Genomic DNA, 17,371 nt, shown 5'->3' on the forward strand with positions numbered 1-17,371 from the left:
CTTGGGCAGAGCTCTCTCCCGTGTGGAGTTTATTTGTTCTAAGGAAGCACTCATGCATATTTTGACATATCAGCGAAAGGTAGTCCAATTAATCCCTAAAGTAATCAATTACTTGTTTCTCTCCTGCCCGGGCAGCTCTCTAATCAATCTCTGTGACCTGCTTTTGATTCTTTCTGAAAAGCAGAGGACATATTCCAAGCTTTCTGTAAAGAGCCTTAGAAAATTTGTCTTTCTGTAATTGATGTGAAAGAAGTAGTCTCCCTCTCCCATCCTTTTCCAAGAGATGAGGGAGGGTGATGGGACTCATAGAGGGCAGCAGTTGTCTTTCAAAAACTCTACTGACAAATTACTTCTTTTTTATTGTATAGTACTTTTTTTGTTGAAATACAGTTGATGTATAATATTATGTTAATTTCAGGTGTGCTACATAATGAGTTGACATTTGCATACATTATGAGACGATCATCACAATAAGTCTAGTAAGCATCTGACTCATATAAAGTTAATAGAATGTCATTATTGGCCTTATTCCTTATGCTGTGTATTACATCCTCATGACTTATTAATTACATCACTGGAGGTTTGTACCTCTTAATCCCCTACATCTATCGCACCGTCCCCTGCCTCCCTCCCTTCTGGCAACCACCTGTTTGTGCTCTGTATCCATGAGTCTGTTTCCATTGTGTTTTGATTGTTTGGCTTTTTAGATACCACGTAAAAGTGAGATCATGTGGTATTTGTCTTTCTCTGACTTATCCCACTTTGCATGATTTCTCTAGTTCCATTCATGTTGTTGCAAATGGCAAGATTTCATTTTTGAGGGCTGAGTAATACTTTATTATATATTATATACATCACATCTTCTTTATTCATTCATCTATCAATAGACAGGTTGCTTTCTTACCTTGGCTATTGAAAATAATGCTGCAATGAACATAGAGGTGTGTGTATCTTTTCAAATTAATGTTTTTGTTTTCGTTGAGTAAATACTTAGAAGTAAAATTTCTGGATCAAATGGAAGTTGTACTTTTAATTTTTTGAGAAACCTCCATACTGTTTTTCCATTGTGGCTGCACCAACTTACAATCCGACCGACAATTCATGAGGGTTTCATTTTCTCCACACCCTTGCCAACACTTGTTGTTTGTTGTCTTTATGGTGATAGCCATTCTGACAGGTATGAGGTGATATTTCATTGTGGTTTTGATTTGCATTTCCCTGATGATTAGTGATGTTGAACATTTTTTTATGTGCCTGTTGGCTATTTGTGTGTCTTTTGGAAAAATGACTATTCACGCCCTCTGCTTTTTTAAAAACCGGGTTATTTGGGGTTTTATTGTTTTTTTGATATTGATTTGTATGAGTTCTATCTATATTTTGAATATTAATCCTTTATTGTATATATCATTTATAAATATCTTCTCCCTTTTTGTTGGTGGCGCGTTCATTTTCTTGATAGTTTCCTTCATTGTGCGGAAGCTCTTTAGTTTGATGTAGTCCCATTTGTTTATTTTTGCTTTTGTTTTCCTTGCCTGAGAAAACATATTTTAAAATATTGCTAAGACCAATGTCAAAGAGTATACTGCCTTTGTTTTCCTCTAGGAGTTTTATGGATTCAAGTCTTACATTTGAATCTTTAATCCATGTTGAATTTATTTTTATATGGTGTGAGAAAGTAGTCTAGTTTGATTCTCTTTCATGTAGTTGCCCAGCTTTCCCCACACTATTTATTGAAAAGGCTGTTTGTTTTCCCCATTGTATACTCTTGCCTCCTTTGTCATAGATTAATTAACCACATAAGTGCATAAGTTTATTTCTGAGCTCTCTATTCTCTTTTGTTGATCTATGTGTCTTTGTGCCAAAACCATACTGTTTTGAATACTGGAGCTTTGTAGTTTGAAATCAGGGTGCATGATACTTCCATCTCTCTTCTTTCTTAAGATTATTTTGACAATCTGAGGTCTTTTGTGTTTCCATACAAATTTTAGGACATTTATTCTAGTTCTGTGAAAAATGCCATTGGTATTTTGATAGGGATTGCATTGAATCTATAGAATGCCTTGGGTAGTCATCTTAACAATATTAATTTTTCTAATCCGTCAGCATGGTCTATCTTTCCATTGTGTTATCTTCAGTTTTTTTCATCAGTGTCTTATAGTTTTCAAGTACTGGTCTTTTACCTCCTAAGTTAGATTTTTTTCCTAGGTATTTTATTCTTTCTGATGCAATTGTAGATGAAACTGTTTTCTTAATTTCTCTTCCTGGTAGTTTGTTGTTAGTGTATAGAAACACAAAAGATTTCTGTATTTAATGTTGTAACCTGAAATATTAGTGAATTCATTTACTCTAAGTTTTTTGGTGGTGTGTATAGGATTTTCCATATAAATTATCATGTCATCTGCAAAAATTGACAGTGTTACTTCTTCTTTTCCAGTTTGGATTCCTTTTGTTTCTTTCTCTTGTTTTATTTATGTGACTAGAACTTTAAATACTATGTTGAGTAAAACTGGCAAGAGTGCACATTCTTATCTTGTTTCTAATCTTAGAGAAAATGCTTTTGGCTTTTCACCATTAAGCATGATGTGGTCTGAGGTTTGTCTTTTTTACGCCTTTATTATGTTGAGGTATCTTCCCTCTCTACCCACTTTGTTGACAGTTTTTAATATAAACAAATGTTGAATTTTGTCAAAAGCTTTTCTGTATCTATTGAGATGATTATATGATTTTTATTCTTCAATTTCTTAATGTGATGTATCGTGTTAACTGATGCTAACTGATTTGTAGATATTGAAACATCCTTTCATCCCTGGGATAAACCCCATTTGATCACTGCATATGATCCTTTTAATATACTGTTGAATTCAGTTCACTAACATTTTGTTGAGGGTTTGCATTTATGTTCTCAGTGATATTGGCTTGTTATTTTTGTTTTGTTTTGTCTTTGTCTCACTTTTGATATAAGGGTATTGGCTTCATAGTTTGAGTCCAGAAGTGTTCCATCCTATTCAACTTTTTGCAATAGTTTGTTGACAGCTTTTTTTTTTTTTTTAAATTTACTGCTTCAGTTTTATTACTGGTAATTGATCTGTTCATATTTTATTTCTTCCTGATTCAGTCTTGGTTGTCCAATTTTTTGGCATGCAGTTGGTGGTAATCACTTAAGATCCTTTGTATTTCTGTGGTGTCGGTTGTAACTTCTCTTCCACTTCTGATTTTATATTTGAGTTCTTTCTTTTTTTTCTTGATGAGTCTGGCTAGGGCTTTGTCAATTTTGTTTAAGTTTTCCAAGAATCAGCTCTTATCTCTATTGATGTTTTCCACTTTTTGTCTCTATTTCGTTTATTTCTGCTCTGATCTTTATTTTCCTTTCCTTCTACTAAATTTAAATTTTCTTTTTCTAGTTCGTTTATGTATAAGTTTAGGGTATTTATTTGAGATTTTTCTTACTTCTTGAGGTAGCCTTGTAACACTATAAGCTATCCTCTGAGAATATATATCTGCATCTGTAGTATGTTTCTGTATCTGTTTCTCCACCAAACCTTGTTAAATCCTAGACTTTGGTTTTCCTCCAGACAGTGCAACAAAATGAATGTCTTTGCAAAGCCTAACAATGATTCTAAGTTCCCTACACTATGTTACAGCTGATCTTTAAGAGATTTAAATATCCTGTGAAAACATAAACTCTTCAAAAGCTTAAGTATTATCTCTTTTTGGTTCAATGTTTATTTTGTTTTTTAAATCAATTTTAAATATGCAAAAATTTTTAGTAGGTAAATGGCCAAAGGGCATAATTAAAAAAAAAAGGAATTCAAAGATTATGAAATAAATAGTAGAATGTTTAATCTTACAATTTAAAAATACAAATCAAGATAAAAGATTTTTTTGTCAAATAACATTTTAAAAAATTTTTCATGAGAAAAGCAAAAGATTCACAGACACTAGTAAGAGAGAAACGTTCAAGTAATCACTCCTTCCTGGCATAAATTAAACCACAGTACCCTACATTTTAACTATTTTTAAATTAGCCCCTGCTCTTTATTTTCTTATTTGCATGCCTAAAAGCTAAAGCACAATTGTTTCAATCTAATGATTTTAATAGTATTTTTACCTCACCATAAAACTTTGGCCTATATCAAGCATGAACATTTTTATTAAGGCTAACCCACTACTCCATATATCTACATGTGCTTAGAAAAAAAAAACAGCTAATCAACAAACCAGTCAACAACAACAAAATTCCATTATATTTTCATTTGCAGCGATTCCATTAACTATAGAAGATCCAAAAGTAATCAGACCCAGAAATGAATTTACAGTTAGTAAGAATAAGTTCATAGCTTGTGTATGGAAAGGTTTGGGATGAGGTGAAATTAAGTAAGATGGAATTGTGATACCTTACCTGAAGAAGATGTGTCCCAAGTCAAAAAGAACTGATTTAATTGTTGGTAATACAGGGGTCCAGTCTTCCTTCTGGCTTCTTTTAATTTTCTCCTCAGATTTAGCTGGTCTTTCAGTTTCCCATTGATGCTGCAATGTTCCTCATAAATCAGTTTTTCTTATGGCAGCCTGAATTAGCTCTGTGCTTCTATTACTGAGTCTCAGGAAATCACATGGTCTTATAGAGTCATAGAGTTTGTAAAGGGAAAGTTAAAAAAGTGGTATTCTAGTCTCAAACCACCCTCTATTTTTGATAAATATTTAATTCTCAACCATACAATAAAGAGTTGATCTCTTAGGTGAAGTAATTTCTACTTCTAAGACTGGTTTTCTCAGTGTAGATTTCCTCAGTGGACAAGTTAAACTCAATTTGAATATAGCACATTATGATTATGCAATAATCTTCAATCTATCAAATACTTATTTGAGTATCTGATAGCCCAACCTGTTCCTAATACCTATATCTGTGTATAATACCTCTGTACTTTTCTGAAAAACATACTTTAGGTACAGCATTTTTTAAATATTTTTTCTATTTGATTTTATTCTCTTCCTGCATAATGAAAACTTCATTTTCATACTTTGAAAAGTAGCTTATGTGTTATGTAATTCAATTTCAGAACATTATTCACCATCATGTGACATAATCTATGGAGTGATTTTCTGAGGACAGCTCTCTGCTTGAATCTATCTGGTTGCCACATAATAAAAAATGCTGTTATTTTTCCTTTTGAATTTTGCAGCTCACATCTTCTCTCTGCACAATAATTCGTGGGTATATATAAAAAAAAAAACCTCCACACCTACAAAATAGCACAGCTTGGGCTGCTCTGAATTCATGATTGAACTGAAGAAACTGTGCTCTAAGAAATATATTTGTATACATTGTTATTAAGATTTGGGTTTTGAAATAATTTGCCAACTAATCTCAGACAGGATCCTATCATTGATTTTGCAAATGGTTCTGATCAAAAGTGCTGGGATTTATGAAAAATGCTTTTTTGGTGTTCTGTGTAAGTTCTTATGTATAAAAAGAACATACATATTTTCAAGAGAAACAAGCAAATCATTTGAGGCAAAGTGATTTTTTTTCCAAGCAGAAAATTAAAAAGTTCAGAAAAGAACATGTTTTGTCAGAGCCCTTGAAAATAATGGTTGGTTTTTAAAATGTTGAGGTGGTAACATACATTGACCTAAATATAGCAATGTAATTAAGGGAAAGAATTATACATATAAATGTGGTGAATTAATAAGCAGAGAAGTGTTTAGGCTATAAAATTTGTTCTTTTGCTTAAGATTGAATTTACCAGCATCATCATCCCACCATTGGTGAAGAACTTTTTTTTTTTTTTTTTTGCATAGGAATCAGGATGCCAAATTATTACATCTAATGTATTACATAAGCTATCCTTGTGGTTGAATATTCATAATTCAGCTTATATATTTCTGGAAGAAGAGATCACAGTACAAAGACAGCTAAGTCCTACCTATTGACAGTCTAATGAATAAACACACATAAACACATACATGCACACGCACACACACATGCATTCACAAACTCAAAATTCAAATAGGAAAGAAAAACTCATATAAGGTTTCATTGCATTTTTTAAAAATTCTGTGAAACAAATAAGCCAAACAATTGTATATAACAACTGCTTATACAAGTATACATGTATGTACACACACACACACATACATACACATACACATATTCATGATAGAAGGGCATAAATACTTGAGGAACATAATCAGGTCCATTGAATATAGATCATAAAGCCTGACTGAGGAACCAAAAGAAGAACTGAATGAAGAATGAGCATTAAACAGACGTTGCCAGAAAGCCAAGGCTGAAATACCAGCTCTTAAAGGATGTGTTAAAATTTCATAACTAGAGGGCCTCATATTTGCAGATTTGGGTGACTGGAATCTAGAGGACTATAGGTTGAAACTTGTTCTTAAACTGCCACTGATTAGCTGTGTCATATTTGTAGTTATTTAGCTTGCATGGACCTCAATTTCCCCATCTGAAAATGAGACAATGTGAGTGGAGGATGTCTTAAATTCTTTCAATCCTAAATTGCAATAATTATTACATATCTAGGTTATGCATGATCTTTATCCCCTTTTCTTCTGTCTGTAAAATGATTTTTTTTCATTTTTATTGTTGAAATCCTGCTGATTCTCAAGTGAGCTGTATGCCTTAGCATGTTCATTACAAGGGTATACATTTTAAGGAATAACTGAAAAGAAACTAAATAACCAATTAAAAAATAGCTAAATTTTGGTTAATCAACTCTGGAATATTATGCAGTCATTTAACTTAAAATTGTAAATAAAACTTTTAATAACCATGAAGTTTTTAAAAAGTAGAATAAAAAGTTGAATGTATATTTCAGCTGCAGTTATATAAATGGTATAAACACATAAAGAGAGTAAAATGAAAAAAAGCCAAATTAATTTTTTTGAAGTACTAGGACTATAGGTGATTTTTATTTCTTTTGATATTTATTAATGCGATACTTAAGCAATAATGCTGGTAATGATGACAATTTAAAAGTGTTATCCATATCTTAAGACCTAGCTTAAATGCTTCCTCCTGAATAAAAATAAATTTTCTCATTTGTTTCTACTGCACACTCTACATCTTACAGTATTTATTAATTTAAACTTTATTATATATATTTTTTCTATATCAGTATCCCTTATAGATTATAGACTCTTTGAGGGAAAGAACATGTTGTCAACCTCTATAGTTGTCTGTAATCTATAACTCTATGCCTTGTAGATACTTTGTGCTCAGTAAGTTTGTTCAATTCAGTTCAATTTAATTAGCTAGACTGCACATCATGAAATAAAGCAGAGTTGAACTGATTAATATACTCAATATATATTTATTGAGAGTCAGGTTCTACTTGAGGAGCTGGGGATACCACAGTAAAAATATAAACAAAGTTTATGTAAAACTGTATAAAACATAACTTTTCAGTGTGTTACACCTAACAACGGGAAGGTTTTGTGGCTGCAGAAGAGAAAGAAACAGAGAGGTAGGACATAAGGTTTGAGGAGAGAGGCAAGGCTAGAGCATATAAGGCCTTCAATGTACCTGGGAAGGAGTCTGGATTTTTATTCTGGATAACATGGGAGGCCGCTGGGAGATTTTAAGCAGGGAAGTGCCGTGAATTTACTGGAATTTAAAAAAAATTTGTAGTTGGGAGCTATGCTTAAACGGGACAACATTGAAAGAAGGAAGACGAGTTATAAGGTCGCAAGGGATTTGGACTGAACATGGTGGCATAAATTTTGATGGCAACTATGTTATAGATGGTCTCTGCCAGATAAGTCAGGTCTCTTCTTTAAGGTTGTATACACTGCTCATCTTGGTCACTCAGAGCCTTCATATCCAGTTAAGGTCTTAAAGTAGTCTGGTTGCTGTGTCTGTGTGTTACATTAATCTTAACCATTACTCAATCTCTGCTAAATCCCTATATAATCCCAATTCTTACTGTGTCCAGAATTGGCTTTTTTCTTCTTTTTTTTTCAGATAAGACATAATTCCCACTTTAATTTTCTATGTACTAGTTCTTAGGGGAAACATATATATAGTACAGGAATTGTTTCAATTTGCAAAAGAGTAACTGAATTAAAGAATTTAATTTGCCAAACAGCACAAAAAGCGTAGGCAGAGAGAAGTGAAATATTTATTTTCCATCTACCATTGATACTATGCAGTATATAAGACAGTTATATATTTACCACATTTAATCTGCACAAATCCCCCATGAGGTAATAGTTGTTTTCCTTAATTAACAGATGAAAAACAATAATTTAACTGATTTTCGATAATGCTCAGCTATTAAATTTTAGAGTGAGGATTTACACTCAGGTTAGTTTAATTTTTAAGCTTCAGCCTGCCATCAAAGCTACCTACTACAAATTCATCACTCAAATTTGGATGTTCTTTTAAATTTTGTAGTTTAAGATTTAGTCTTTTGCACTTTTTATAAACAAAATGCAACTTCTTTATGAGGATTCAAGTAGTGATTCTTTGGTTTCCTGTGAATTTGTAGGATTCAAATATTTTAGTACCCAAGTGCAAATTATTCCAAATCATAGAGGTGGAACATAAATGTAAATGTAACTTGTTACTTATATTTTTATGTGTTTGTGTGGTTTGTGTGCATGTGTGTGAAGGATATACTACAGTTAGTCTACGTCGTTAACTGTTGAACTTTCATATAGTAAATTAGTTGGTGATTTTTTGTTTTGGCTGCTGGCATAGTGGGTCAACATAAATACAAACATTGATATGTGGAATAAATTGCTTGTCAGCTCTCCTGTGTTTGAATCGTCATAACTTACACACAATGGCTGTTAGCAAGATTGTTAATAATGTCTACAAACTTACTGTACTTTTTGGGCTTTCAGATTAGGTATCCTCTTAGAATCTGTAAGGACTGAAGAATGTATAGGTGTTCATACTCAGGTTTATTTATTCCAAAATGTATTTGAAAGTACATGGGTTAGAGAAAATCCATTTGGTAAATTTACCTTAATTCTCCATTTCCTAGCTATATTGATTTTTTTTTCTCTCACACTTTTTGTCATTGACTATTTTCTAAAACTTAGGTAATGACAATATGCTGCTAATTTCCCAATTTCCCAACAACCACAGAATCAAATTAGAAGACCCATAAAAACTCCCCAAGCTATAATTGAACATTTGGAATTCATGAAATGAAATTCTGGATGTCTCAATAAATCTGGTGTACATGCAGTCTGCCTTTCAATGACTTTTAAAGTGAGTCTGGGCATTGTTCACATGATACAATATTGTTGTCAATAGGGCAGTATGGTTTCAAGACAAACAGATTAATGAATCAGACATCATCTTGTGCTTGTCCTCTATGTAGAAATTTTATGTAGGAATAACAAAATACTATTCCTGTGAAAATATTGTCAGTTTACTTAAAATCAAACAAATTTTCCTTCCTTAAAAGATTTAACGACCCAGAAATACGTAAAATCACAATGTTCAATAATACATAGTATTTTAATTCTATTTTATGTGAAGGGTCTGATATATTTGTCTCTTGGAATTATTGAATAAAATGACATCTGTGTGATTATGTTTGAATCAACTATTACTATAGTATCTTCTATGAGGAAACCCAAGAAATGAGGCTCATAAATTATAAAATCAGTCTTAATAAGATGCTACAAGAATTTATGCGACTAAAATCTTTTGATCCAATGTTCTTCTTCATATGCTTACCAAAATTCCATAATATTTCAAGGAAGTATCTAATGAAAGACAAACACAGCATTTAAGACCACCTCCCTTTCACTGTATTTGTCAACTATGATGCTCATAGTTGATTCAAAGATGAACAGTCATCTGGATCAAGATGGCAAAGTAGAGGGATGTGGAGCTCATCTCCTCCCAAGTACATCAGAAATACGTCAACATGTGAAACAGTTCTCACAGAATACCTGCTAAAAGCTGGCAGGAGATCTCATAAAACCAAAATTACAAGAAAAATCTCCATATGACGAGGTAGGACAAAAGAAAAAAGAAGGGCTTAGGATGGACCTGCACCCCTGAGAGGGAGCTGTGAAAGAGGAAAGATTCTCTCATCCTAGGAAGCCCCTTCAGTGGGGAAATCAGCTAGGACAGAAAGGGAGCTTCACAGGCTCAGGAGAGTGCGGGAACCAGTATGTAGCAGGCAGAACAGAGAGAGGTCCGGGCCAACTTGCTGCATTGCCCAACCTGAGATGCTCATCTGCTAGTGTGAGCGGGGGCTGGGTGCTGAAACTCGGGCTTCAGAGGACAGATCGGGGAGAAGACAGGGGTTGGCTGTGTGGAGACAGCAGACTCCAGGATGCAACTGGGAGTATGCACAGGAAGGAGCCTTGATCTGCGTTGAAGCCCCATTGTTAACATGCATACTTGAAGGGAGGGGTGGAGCCCACCCTAGCAGCTTCATTCTAGGCATGCTCACAGCAGGCTTCTATGAGTTCTGGGAGTGTGCAAGCACTGGCAGGTTGCCCTGAAGCAGAGGTGAAGCTGAAATCCAAGCCAGTCACCAGGGGCCTCGTGACTTTGGAAGCAGGGCTGAAATCTGAGTGTCCTAGCAGCTGTGCATTTCATGTATTTACCCGCTGCAGGCAGTGGGGCATCCTAGTGGCTTCCTGGTGCTTCCATGGCTGGGGCAGGTACAGTTGCCAGCTCTGCAGGCATGCACACACAGAGTGGGGCCGGGGTATGAGCTAACTCAGTAGCTACTACAGTGGGTTGAGTGCCTGACCTCAGTGATTCTGTGCCATCAGATCTGTGCTAATGGCTTTGTGAGCACAGTGACTGAAGGACATCCAGGTCGATTGCCTGAATTCCCACAGTTGAGATGGGGCTGAGGGCAGTACCAAAAATAAGGTACTTTGTGAGCCCACCCAGGGGGTGACAGGTGACACCATAGAGCACACTTTGCAGTGGATGGCTCCTGCACAGCTCTTCTCACAGTGGGAGGACTCTAGTCCCGCCCACCCCACATCACAGTTGAGAGACAGATGGGGGGGGTGTTGACTCCAACAACTGGGAGCATACACTGCCCGCAACAGAGCTGTGACAACCACAGAGCAAAAAAAGAGACCCTGCTCATCACCCAGTGCAGGCTCTGGTCATCACACCAATCACGTCCCCTACCATGGGGGTAATGGCCAGCACACACTGAGGAAAGAAGTTGCAGGCATCCACACTAACAACAAAAATATTAGGCTCACAGAGGCTGCATAGGGACACTTCCACATAAAAATAGCTCTTCAAGACCACAGTAGATAACTGCTTTTACTAAACTCACAGAGTTAGAGAAATATAAGAAAATGAAAAAGCAGAGGAATTACTCCCAATTAAAAGATCAAGAGAATTTCCTTGAAGAAACAATGAACAGACAACTCCAGTCTACCAGAAAGCCCAGAAATAGACCCTTGCAAACCTATGGTCAATCAATCTTTGACAAAGGAGGCCAGCAAATATAATGGAGAAAAGACAATCTCTTCAGCAAGTGGTGCTGGGAAAGTTGGACAGCAGCATGTAAATCGGTGAAGTTAGAACATTCCCTCACACCGTACGCAAAAATAAATTCAAAATCGCTTAAAGACTTAAATAGAAGACATAACACTATGAAACTCCTAGAAGAGAACGTAGGCAAAACATTCTTTGACATCGAGTTGTACCAGTGTTTTCTTAGGTCAGTCTCCCGAGACAATAAAAATAAAAGCAAAAATAAATGGGATCTAATCAAACTTATAAGCTTTTGTACAGCAAAGGATACCATGAACAAAATGCAAAGACAGCCTACAACCGAGAGAAAATACTTGCAAACAACGCAGCCAGCAAGGGCTTGATTTCCACCCAGACCACATGACTCCAGAGAAGTTAATCTTAGTCACAGTGCCGTGGTACATTGGAAATGCATGTTTAGAAACAGACTGTATGGTTATGAAATCACAAGTATTTATTTCTAATGTATTTTCCTGAAGTCATTACTTTGTATGACTTTGTGACATATTTTCCTACCCTAGATCCCTTTTTCTAAGCTTCCGTGCATTTTCCTTCTTTTCTTATGTGTATAGCATTGTTATTCTTCCATGATTATTAATTGCATATATCCTATACTGTACGCCATACTTTCTTATGTAGTTTTAAGACTTCCTACACCTAATGATGGTACTGTTTCTTTGCTCCTGATGCAAAGAAAATATATTCATTGATTTCCCCAAAAATATCACTACAGAATATTCTGTTTCAGGCACTGTGCAAGGCACTGTGGTCATAATAATGGGAAAAGAATTAGAGCCTTTGTATTTAGATAGGTTCCAGCTTATTTAAGGAGAAAGACATTAATGAAATCACTATTATATTGATGACTGTGTAAGTACAACTGATCAGAGCTCCACAGATGAAGACTAAGTATGAAGACTGAGACAGCATAAAGAAGAGGACCAAACCAATGTGTAAAAATGGAGGGGAGATGTAAAATGTTGAGAAAATATCTGGAGCAAAGTTTTCATGGGAGAAGGAAGAATGGCATGAAATGAGATCTGAGAGAAGGTTTGATAATGCGCCCAATGTCTTAGCTTAGTCAGAATGCCAAGACTCACTTCCACACTTCTAAATATTGTTGGGTCCGGTTATGGGTTGAGTTGTTTTATACACACACACATACATACATATAAAATTCCTAACCCCAGTACTTCAGAACGTGACCTTGTTTGGAAAGAGTTGTTGCAGATGTAATTAATTAAGTTAGATGCTGCCATCCTGGAGTGGGGAGGGCTCTTTACCCAGTGCCACTGTTGTCCTTATGAGGAGACAGACATGTGAAGACACGGAGATTCAGGAAGAAGGCTACGTGATAAGACAGACAGAGACTGGAGGTATGCAGCTCTAAGCCAAAGAATATGAAAGATTGTCAGCAAAACATTAGAAGCTTGGGAGAGGTAAAGAAGGATTTTTCTACAGGTTTCAGAGGAGTGTGACCCTACCGACATCTTGATTTCAGACTTCCAGCTCCAGAACTGTGAAACAATAAATTTCTGTTGTTTTAAGTTTAATTCAATTTTTGATGTTTTGTTCAGCAGCCCTAGGAAACTAATATATTCCCTTCAACTACAACCTAGAATATGAGCTTCTATTTTTTTCTAATAAAGTGTGATTAAGCTTAAACCCTAGGATTAAGTCTAAGGTATGAAAATTTTAGAATTTAGTATCAAATGGGGAAATGGAAGTTCCCTTTCTAAAAATGCAAATTGAAAAGGTGAAAGTGATAAATCAGAACAACAGTGTAAAATTTTGGAATTAGCATTTTTGTTTCTTTATGTGTATGTGTGCATGTGTGTGCTTGTGCGTGTGTGTATGCTCCATTAAATATGAAAGAGAAAAATATAGATAAATTCCTTCAAAGTATTGTTAGCACATCAAATTTCATTGCATAAAGGACATTGCTTGCAATAATTTTCATTTATCAAGTGAAACCCAGTGATTACAAAATCAATCATTTGAAAAACAGCATAAGCAGGAACAAGAAAATAAAGGAACCAACCACAAAGATAATTTTTAATTGTTCTCATTCAAAACTGCATGTACTTTTCAAAACATTGCTCTCATTTCTGGGAGACTAATTACAAATTGTATCAGAGTACATCTAACTGCAAGTTCCACTCCTCCTAGCAGATTGTTGTTGGTATGAGGACATCAGAGAGTGGGGGGGGAAACTGCCTGCACCAATGACATAGTTTCTTTATAAGAGTCAAAGATAGAATCAGAGGATAGGTAATTTCTAGTGAATGTGATCATGCAGGGTGCACGTGGCCACATTATTTACACACACACACACACCCCGTTTTCTTTTTTCTGTTAAGCACAGGGATCTTAACAAGAGAGTGATGCGCGTCAATATTTCCATATTACTTTAGAAAGCTATGTGTCATAACTTTTGGTAATTAAAATAATTTAGTGATGACCTTGTTATAGCAATTACTTAAAAATATAAACTATAGATCCCACTTTTCTCCAATTCCCTCAAAACTTGTAACAAGAAAATTTCATATTGATTGTATAATAAAAATTATTTATAAAAACAAATTGCAAAATAGAAGTAAATATGTCATCTTACATTTAAAAATTTGGTCTTAGTATTCTGGATTACATGCCAACATTCTGAACAGTTTTTAAAAGTAACTTCAAAAATAAAAGATAAGTTTATTATTCATTCATTTAGTGCCAGGCACTGAGAATAGATTTTGTATTAGTATACTTTGTTTGATACATGAAGTTTCTTTTTAAAATTATTTTAAAGGTAAATATGCTTTGCTAAGTGGCTTTTGTCTTCCAGGCACATGCAGTCTCACTAGGCCTTTCTCTAAAGTGCCTGTAGACAGAAAAAAAAAACAAAAAATATGCACATTATTGAAAATTAAGATTACCAGTTAACCCTACATCCTATTAGAAATATCCCTCTACTCTTAAATCAGTGGTGGTTCATTAAAAAAAACAAAAGTAATAAAACAACAAACAACTACCAGGCTTCAGTTTATATAGTCTGTGCCCTAGTCGTGAAATGGATATAACCTGTTAAAAATGTATTATCTCTCCCCTAAAAGTTGGGAAATCCTAAGCTAAGTCATACTCTAAAAGACTTCCAACAATGATTGAAAGTAAGGGAATATGTGTTTGGGGAACACAGGAAAAACCAAAAGACAGTACAAGAATGTAATGGGGATGATTAAATTTTTTCTGATAGTACATCAATGCTCTTTCTGGTATCTGTTTTGTACTCCCAAGCTATTCTCTTTCCAGTATTTTCTGCGAAACAATACACAATTTACCACAATGCAAACATTCCCAAGATTACATGAAATTAAAAGCTGATTGAAGAAGTGTATCTAAAACTCAGAATTATGTGGGAAAATTTTCTGTCTAGGCAAAAGAAAAATTTCTCTTATTTTTAAACAAAATTGTCTACATTTAGGGTGTACAACATGACGATTTGATATATACACAGTGAAATGATTACTACAATCAAGCTAATTAACATATTCCCTCACAAGGCGACCACTTTGATTGTGAGATGAGTGCACCTGAAATCTGCTCTCAGCATTTTCCAGTGTTCAGTACACTATTAAGTATAGTCATCCCGTCTGCTGCATTCGATCTCTAGCCTCATCCATCTCACATAACTGGAAATTCTTACCCTTTGACTGACCTCTCCCCTTGTCCTCTCACCTCCAGACCCTGGTAAAGACCATTCTGTTCTCTACTTCTATGAGTTTGATTTTTTTTTATTTAAAGATTCCATTCATTAAAAGTGATATCATGCAGTATTTGTCTCCCTCTTTCTGGCTTATTTCATTTGCATAATGTCTTCTGGTTTCATCCATGTTGTTGCAAATGGCAGGATTTCATGGCAGAATATTTTACTGGGTATATATATATATATATATATATATATATATATATATATATACGCATATATACCACATTTTATTTAACACATTTTCTTTATCCATTCATTGGTCAGTAGACAGGTTGTTTGCCTAACTTGGCTATTGACAATAGACTGCGATGAACTTGGGAGTGCTAATATCTCTTCAAGATAGTGATTTTATTTCCTTTGGATAAATACCAAGAAGTAGAATTGCTGGATCACATGGTGATTCTACTTTTAATTTATTGAGGAACTTCCGTAGTGTTTTCCATAGTGGCTATACCAATTTAGATTCCCACCAAAAATGCACAAATGTTTTGATTAATATATCTTTGTAGTATATTTTCAAATCGGTAATGTGCTGTCTCGAACTTTGTGTGTGTGTTTTTCTCCTCAAGATTGCTTTTGCTATTTGTGGTTTTTCGAGGTTCCATTTGAATTTTAGGGTTGTTTATTCTGTTTCCGTGAAAAATGCCAGAATTTTGATAGGGATTGCATTTAATTCATATATTGCTTTGGGCAATATGGTCATTTTAACAATATTAATTCTTAAAATTCATGAGCACAGAGTGTCTTTCCATTTATCTGTAATCCCTTCGATTTTTTTTGTTAATGTTTTATCGTTTTCAATAGACAGTTTTCACCTCCTTGTTTAAATTTATTTCTAGATATTTTACTCTTTTTGATACAATTGTAAATGAGATTGTTTTTGTTAATTATCTTTCTCATAGGTTATTATTAATGTATAGAAATGCATTAGATTTTTGTGTATTGATTTTGTAACCTGCAAATTTACTGGATCTGTTTATTAGTCCTAACAGTCTTATGATGATATCATTAGGGTTTTCTATATATAATATTGCCATCTGCAAGTAGTGACAGTTTTGCTTCTTCCTTTCCAATTTGAATGACTTTTACTTGTTTTTCTTGCCTATATGCTCTGGCTGGGACTTTCAATACTATGTTGAATAAAAGTAGTGAGAGTGGGCATCCTTATTCCTGATATTAGAAGAAAAGCTTTAGAAGCTTAGAAGAAAATTTTTCACTATTATAAGGTTAGCTGTGGGCTTGTCATATATAGTCATTCTTATGTTGCGGTACATTACCTCTATGCCCACTTTATTGACAGTTTTTTATTATAAATGCATCTTGAATTTTGTCAGTTTTTTTTCATCTATTGAGATGTTCATATAATTTTTATCTTTCATTTTTTTAATGTGTATCACATTGATTTGTGGATATTGAATGATCCTTGCATCTCTGGAATAAATCCCACTTGATTATCGTGTATAAATCCTTTAGTGTATTGTTAATTCAATTTGCTAATATTTTGTTGATATTTTTTGCACCTGTGTTCATCTGGGATATTCATCTGTCATTTTCTTTTCTCGTGGCCTCCGTATCTCGTTTTGGTTATTGGGGTAATACTGGCCTTGTAAAATAAGTTTGGAATGTTCTCTCCTCTTACCCTTTTTGGAGGAGTTGGAGAAGCGTTGGTGTTAATTCTTTGAATTCTTGGTAGAATTCACCAATGAAGTTATCTGGTCTTGGACTTTTATTTGTTCACGGTTTTAGATTATTGATTCAGTCTCCTTGATAGTAATTGGTCTGTTCAGATTTAGTATTTCTTCATGATTCAGTCTGAAGATTATATGTTTCTATGATTTATTCATTTATCAAGGTTGTCTAATTTGTTGGTATACAGTTATTCATAGTAGTCTCCTACAATTCTTTGTATTTCTGTGGCATCTGTTGTAACATTTTCTCTTTTATTTCTGATTTTATTTGAGTTCCCTCTCTTTTTTTCTTCATGAGTTTAGCTGAAGTTTTGTCAAAGTTGTTTACCTTTTTCAGAGAACCATCTCAGTTCTACTGGTCTTTTCTATTGCCTTTTTTAGCCTCTATTTCATTTATTTCTGCTCTCATATTTATTTCCTTCCTATTACTAG

Source organism: Camelus bactrianus, chromosome 8, assembly GCF_048773025.1.
Source record: "Camelus bactrianus isolate YW-2024 breed Bactrian camel chromosome 8, ASM4877302v1, whole genome shotgun sequence".
Lineage (NCBI taxonomy): Eukaryota > Metazoa > Chordata > Mammalia > Artiodactyla > Camelidae > Camelus > Camelus bactrianus.